The sequence below is a fragment of the Dermacentor silvarum genome, chromosome 2 (genome assembly GCF_013339745.2).
Source record: "Dermacentor silvarum isolate Dsil-2018 chromosome 2, BIME_Dsil_1.4, whole genome shotgun sequence".
NCBI classification, from domain to species: Eukaryota; Metazoa; Arthropoda; class Arachnida; order Ixodida; family Ixodidae; genus Dermacentor; species Dermacentor silvarum.
The window spans coordinates 19,409,634-19,417,175 of record NC_051155.1 but is presented as its reverse complement, the minus strand read 5'-3'; positions in this window follow the sequence as shown (position 1 = coordinate 19,417,175).

Below are 7,542 nucleotides of genomic sequence, written 5' to 3'. Positions count from 1 at the left end.
ATTCCTGACACAGTACGCATCAGTACCTACGCAGATGACATATGCATATGGGCGTCCGCAGTCACGCGACCGCAAATTCGTTGCAAGATTGCAGCGAGCTGTTTCTTTAACGTCTCAATACCTGCAGTGCCAAAGACTGCAACTGGCTCCAGAAAAGTGCGCTGCGATAGCGTTCACACGGAAGCTTATGTGTTGGTATCCAATTATGATCAATGGCAATACCATCCCATATGTGGCCCACCACAGATACCTCGGCGTTGTCATTGACCGCGGTGTTTCATGGTCAAAGCATGTGGCAATGTTAAAGAAAAAATTAACTGGGCTTGCTCAAGTTTTTCGCTTTTTGGCCGGTATAAAGTGGGGTCCATCTGAGCATTCGCTACTCCGGCTGTACCAGGCTCTCTACGTCGGCTACATTCGGTATAGCCTGCCAGTTTTATCAGGTATGAGCCGGTCATGTTTGCGTACGCTGGAAAGAGCCAAGGCACAGATGCTGAAAACATGTCTCGGTGTTCCACGTTGCACCTCAACCTACGGAACAATTGAGGAGGCTCGCGTCACCCCTTTACCTGTCTATCTACGATGCGAACCTCTTCGAGTATTCCTGCGACTACTGTGCCGTCACGGATGCCACCCCTTATCGACACTTCCCGACATACGGCCGGACTCCACATTTTCAAGAGCCATTAAATGCCAAGAATCTGCCATACCATCATACTTTGCCCCTGCTGACCTTCCACGTATGCCCCCATGAGTAATGTCCAAAATACGGGTGCGTCTATCTATTCCCGGAATTTCTAAAAAATCGCGAATACCTACCGTCGGCCTCAGACATTAAACACTTGAATATATGTCGAAAGAATATGACTCCTCGATGAATGCGTATACAGACGGATCGGTCTCGTCGTACGCGTCTGGTGCGGCTTTCGTCGTGCCTGCGCATCAAGTCATTCGACGGTTTCGTCGGTGTAACAAGACGACTACAATATCTACGGAACTAGTGGCAATCAGAGAGGCCGTTCGATATATTTTGCAACAGCCTCCTCAAGTATGGATAGTCTTCAGTGACGCAAAGTCGGCTCTGCAACTACTTAGACTGGTGTTGAAAGAAAGCGCTTACAGTGTGTTGGCTCTTCAAACTGCCGAGCTATACAGTTTAGCGCAAGAAAACGGCCACCACATCACATTTCAGTGGATTCCCAGTCACTGTGGTATACACGGCAACGAATTGGCTGATGCCGAAGCGAAGAAAGCACTGGAAGAACCAGAGTCAATGCTTGCGATTCCGTTTTCAAGAGCGGACGCCAACTGCCTTCTCTCCAGTGTCATCAGAAAATCGACAGAAAAGCGCTGGGACAATCCGGATAATCGACACAGACGACTGCAGAGATTGGACCCTACCATGAAATTTAGGCTACCACCGAAAATTCAGTGCAGCTGTGCCAGTCTTCTGCACAGACTAAGGCTGGGGGTAGCGTTTACTCGCGGATACGTACACCTCATGCGACGCACCGAGTCTCCTGACTGTGAATTGTGCAATGTCAAAGAGACTATAGGTCATGTGCTTTGTGACTGCCCTAGGTACGTGCAAGAGCGTCAAAGGTTGAAGAATGACCTTACGCGTCTCGACAGCCCACCGTTGTCGGAGGACGTTATTTTAGGCCCTTGGCCAGACACTCAATCAAATTTGAAGGCCATGCAGGCGCTACTGAACTTTTTAAAAAGTACGGGCCTGGACTGTAGGCTTTGAGCATGCCAAAGTGCTTGCCATGTGTTTTACATCCTCCTTCTCTCATCATCGTCACCCATCATGCGCCTCTTTCTTGCCTCTTTCTTTCCCTCTTTCCCTTCCCCCAACGCAGAGTAGCTGGCTAGAGGAATTTACCTCAGGCCGACCTCTCTGCATTTCGCATCATTAAACTTATCTCTCTCTTCCAGTTTCCTCTACCAATAGAAAAAAAAAATAACGGGGCCCGTATTTACAAAAACTTCTCTTGCTAAGAGCACGTATTAAGCAGCCTGCATTCGAGTGTTTGCTATTTAAAATGCAATCACCGGGAAAACAGCATTGTTAGCATGGTAATTTCAAATCCCTTAACTGCAGTTGCATGAACGTTTTTCGGAATACGAGTTTTTTTAATTCTAACTCGTCCCAATAAATAGGTACTGATGATTTCAAATGTGGTTTCGAACCTCACATTCATGTGTTTGCAGTAAATGAAATTATTGGAATGTGCAAGTGTTCATTTGAAATAGCCTGGAGCAAACAAAAAAAAATTGCGTGTTTGTTTCACCAGAATAAACGACTTGGTTTTTTTTTACTCCTACCTAACCACTTTGCTCAAGCAAACAATACATAAACCTTACAGGAAGGTGATTGGAGCAATGTATGAATGGTGGAACGAGAAATGTCACAGTTTCGCCCTAAGGGCGAAGCAATGAATGCGATAGCAACACAGCAATGTCATACGATGTAAGGTGAGCGGCTTTGGTAGCAATATGAATTGTAGTAAACATGAGCTGATTAAGTAAGCAGGTGTGCTGCGGCGTAAGTAGACCGACATGAAGAGAGACTCGATGACCGCGAGAAGGCGCGTGTGAAACGGTGGTGTTGATGAGAAGCGCTTCCCGTGGGCAGCACGCGTGCGAAGGGACACACCTGTAGCCCTGCACTGCCGATCCGGGCAGCATTACATGTGTAGCGTGCGTTGGAAAATGTGGCCCGACTATTACTAACTGAATGAACAAGCGTGGTGTGAGCGCGCACAAACAAACATGGATAGATCACACGGAATGACTGCAGACGACTCTCAAAACGCTGGCAGCAAGCAGCGGGCGAAGGTACGTGCGGTCTATCGCTTCAACGGAAACTGAGCGTGCATAAAGGTCAGAGCCGTGTGGAGATAAGAGACGGTGCGGCGAGCGACGAGCGCGGTTGCTGGCAGAGGAAAAGTGCCCCCCCCCCCCCCCCCCCCCGCTCCCTCCGGCGCTGGCTGCCCGCTTCCTTGCTTGCGCGTGGGAGAGATAAGAGACCGTGCGGTCGAGCGACGAGCGCGGTTGTTGGCACAGTAGAAGTGCCCCCCCCCCCCCCCCCGCTCCCTCCGGCGCTGGCTTCCCGCTTCGTTGCTTGCGCGTGGGAGATTGAGTGCGTTCGCTCTCCGTGATCGCGCGTCCCAGCACGCTTCCGCTTGGGCATACGGCGCGCGGTGAAGATTTTATCTATAGGGAACCTCACGGCGACGGCGACGGCGACGACGACGGCGACGGCGACGGCGACGCCGACGGCAGAAATCCGGTTGAAGTGTCCATATAATTGCTATCGCAATAAAATGAGCGGTGCCACGTAAATGTTTAATTACAAGCCGGCTCCCTTTTTATCCACAGGACCAGCGTTGGTGCCGATGTTACGATATAACAGCCGTGACTTAGAACGTTCTAAATTTGTTTCGAGATTATGAATTCCCGAGCATTTGCAATTTGTTTTATATGACAACTGAAACACTATATTTTTATCACCCCCCAAGAACTTTGTTACAGATTTGTGAAAACAAACCATCATCCTCGTACGTCGGCCGCGCCTTCGGAGCTGAAGACGCTTGTCGCCATCGCGATGGTGAAACATCTGTGCACGAATCGAAGGCGGGTGTCAGCGTGCTCGCGGCACACCACAGCGTGTTCATTTCGCATTCCACGAATTCATATGTTTTGATTAATCGGAAGCGCCCATGCCATCCGTAATTATGCAGAAGCGGATTGCAGCGGCTGACATTTTCTCTACATCAGCGGATGATTGTTTGCGACAACATCAATACAGGCTGCGAAAGATGAATCGCCAGCGCTTGTGCGGTGGTTCTTGGTGCGCAGAAGCAACTTAGCTTTATTTAATTGTTTTTGTTGTTGTTGTTTCGGTTATGTTTTGCTTTGTTTCTTATACTTGGTGCAAAGGGCTTTGATAAATATGTTACACGTTACATACTTCCTTACATGAAAAGGATGGACCACTGTAATGCAATTTCGCTCTAAGTTTAGTTGCTCAACTTATGCAGAGGTTTTAATAGATGCAAGGACCACATTAACAGGGTACAACAGACACTACATACAAATAAGGGCATGGTTAAGGTGCACCTAAATTAAACTGCGCGCTCAATTTCAGAATCCATGATTCCAAGGCTAATAAACAAGCAATACGACATACTCGTATTTTGAACTGTAGGCGAAATATAACAATAAAATCGCAATGTATTTGTTTACATTGATTTAACACAATCCTTAGGCGGTGAACTAGAACAGTGTGATGAAATCGTATCAAAAATAGTGCCTGCTTTGTTGACAAAACTCGCGCCTATTACGCTCAAGCCCTATACTATGGGAAACACTGGCTCATCAGTCAACATGACGTGGGGCTTGAGGAAGCATGCGTGTACAGCCGCAGCGTTTGAAGAATAGGAAGGCGCTCAAAACCAAAATTTAGGAATCCCAGAGAATACTTAGCAGCGCTGTCGGTCGCAGCTCCTCCATGACAAATAAGGACATGTAAATAATAATTTAGCAAAAAACGAAGACACACCTTTGCCAAGGACTATTGCACGTCCCCGTGAGGGAGGAAAATTTTAGCTGCGTAGAGAAAGTATTTGAGAACAGTTGCGGAAGCGCTCACACAAGGATGCTTGTTTTCGACTTGTCAAACAGTCAGATGTTGAACCCTAAAGCCCATGTGACGGTGCATATACATGCCTTGCATATACAGGGTGTCGCAACTATCATGCACCAAATTTTAAAAATTACGTAAATGCCGCGTAGCTGGACAGAAGCAAGGAGATGTTTGTTGTCGCTTGGAGATACTCGGATTACGTTTTGCATTACGCCTAACTACATAATTTGTCTTAATTATTTATCAACTTCTCAAATGTTATAATTAGATAAAGAGTTGTCAATAAGAAAATTGTACAGCAACATGAAAAACTCCCCATACAGCTTTCTGTAGCTCAATACATGCTACATAAAAGTGGTTTTCCGTGCGTGAAATAAGCCCGCGAATACACGCAAAGGGCTTCGAGCAGCCAGTCACGCGACAATTTTGCACGTCTTCGCGGGCTTCTTTCACGCTCTTTCACGAAAAGCTGGTCATCCATTTTTTGCACATCCTTGTTACCATACATTATCATCTGCATGCGTAACATGTCGGTGTTCATCCGAGACCTGTCCCTCTTTGGACACATCTCAGCTGAGAGAAAGTTCTCTCGACATTACAGCTTCCATTAGTTAGGCACAACACTGTCAGTACAGCGTTTGCCAGCCTGGGGTAGTGAGCTTAAAGCCATGGGAATACTCAATGAGTTCTAAAGCTGTGTTAGTGGGGCATGCTTCCAGCAAATACTGGTTAAACTCGTCGTGAAGCGAATCCACGTCGTCGGTCACGGGAATTAAGAGAGGTCGGTAGTTATTAGGTTGTTATGTGGTTCTAGAATTCGGGGAGAAATTCGGTTTAACCCGATTCTCCCGAAACATGTTCGGGTTGTAAAAATAGGGTAAAATCGGTGTTTACCTGAAAACGAACAACCCTACGTATAATCTACCTGAACAAACAGTAGTGCGTTCTTTGATAGGCTATCTTGAAAAATTCCGTTCCAACTAAAACGGAAACAAAACACACAGTAGATACTGGTCACAGCGAAATGGAAATATTGTACGACATCTACAAGTTCACGGGCAACCACTCGTTCAGAATTCATGCGGTCACTGCATGGAGACGACATTTGGTGCTGATCTACAGACAGCATGCAATACACGTATATTTAATTGCTTATTTCAACGCACCGTGGTGGCATAGTGGCTTTGATGTTATGCTGCCAAGTGCGAGGACACGGGATTAAATACCGGCAGCGGGGGCCGCCTTTAGATGGCGGCGACCTGCAAAAGTCCTTGTGTACTGTGGACTGGGCACTGGTTAAAGGGGCCCAGGGGGTCAACATTACTCCGGAGTCCCGCAGTACAGCGTTCCTCATAATCATATCGTGGTGTTGGCACGCAAAACTCCTGAATTTCATATTGAATTGATTGCTTATTTCAACTAAAAAATAGCTTGGTGGGCTCCACTGCAACCGCCGCTCAAAGTGGCCGTGCATTGTATATTGAGAAGATTTGGCTTGTGAAAATGCTCATTGTTTCTAGTTTTCACAGGACAAGCAATTTGGCACTCACCAACTTGCATTGCTTGGAAGATGCTTGGAAAAATGTCCAGGAGGGCGTTCGCGCGATGCTTCACTTGAGCACCGGCAATCAAACTTAACACCTGCGCCGTGTTATCACTCCTGTCACGTCAACGGCGCGCTTCCGGAAGATGGCGCGACTGTCTGTCCTCGTGACCAATAGCACTGTAGAGCTCTCCGTCAAGTAAACATTAGTGGGTTCCATGGCAGCTCTCGACAAAGGTGCTCCTAATGTGTTTCAACTGTCCATGTCGAAAGCACGCCATTGATATTTACGGTAAGATGCTGCGTGAACCTATGAAACGATGTAATAAGCATTAACACGGGATTATGTTCTTATTACTTCATACTGGCTGTATATACTCCACGCCAACAATAAACTTAGTGAACAGATCTGAAGGCTAAGTGTGGAAATTTTGATGGTAAAATATTTTACTACTTATGGTGCAAAATTTATGTTGTCGGTGCTTTCGATTGCGCGTTGAAATATGATGTATAGGGAATTCCATTATAAAAAACGGGTACAGCAACCTAAATCCCGAATTGATACTGCAAATCAAGATCCCACCGATTGCTTTATCGCCGTTGGAAACACTATAAATATTGTCTCGTCATTCATAGTCGCATTCATGTTGCCCTTCTACTAAGGAGCTCAATTTTGCCTAATGTACAAGGTCGTTTTCCGACATTATTCAAAAAGTAGAGCATTTTTTCATAGATGTTCACGTTTTCTTGGAACTTTTACCGGCACCACCATACAATTCAATTGTCATTTAAAGGCTTATTACAACCGGAATTCGGTCCTATTATCATACTAGCATAACTGGCATAATGCATTAGCACATAATATCTTTTTTGATGACTCCGCTTAAGCTGAAGTGATGTCAGAGTGTTCTGGCAATTAAGCTGCTTTGTATACGTGCATGAACAGTCAAATGAATCGTAAAAAGAAGGCACAGAAAACTCAACAACACAATGGCACGTACTGAAGTTTCTTCGACTAAACACACTTAAACACATAGCACCAATTCAACAAAAAGATTTCATAAATTAAAGGAAGTTGAACTTCTAAAAGACACACATACACAAAAGATGCCAAGTTCAGCAAATGTCTTCAAGAACACTGCATAGCGTGAAAACAATCTCAACATTGAAACAATAAAACAAATAAAATTTACAAAAATAGCACAAGACACCTGAACAATATGATAAATGCTTGGCGCGTGGCAATAACACGGTTAGGCATGGTAAATAAGGAATATAGAAGAACAAATGACACTGATTTTGTTGTGACACCAGCATATATAAACACTGTACTAAGGAAGCAGTTGGC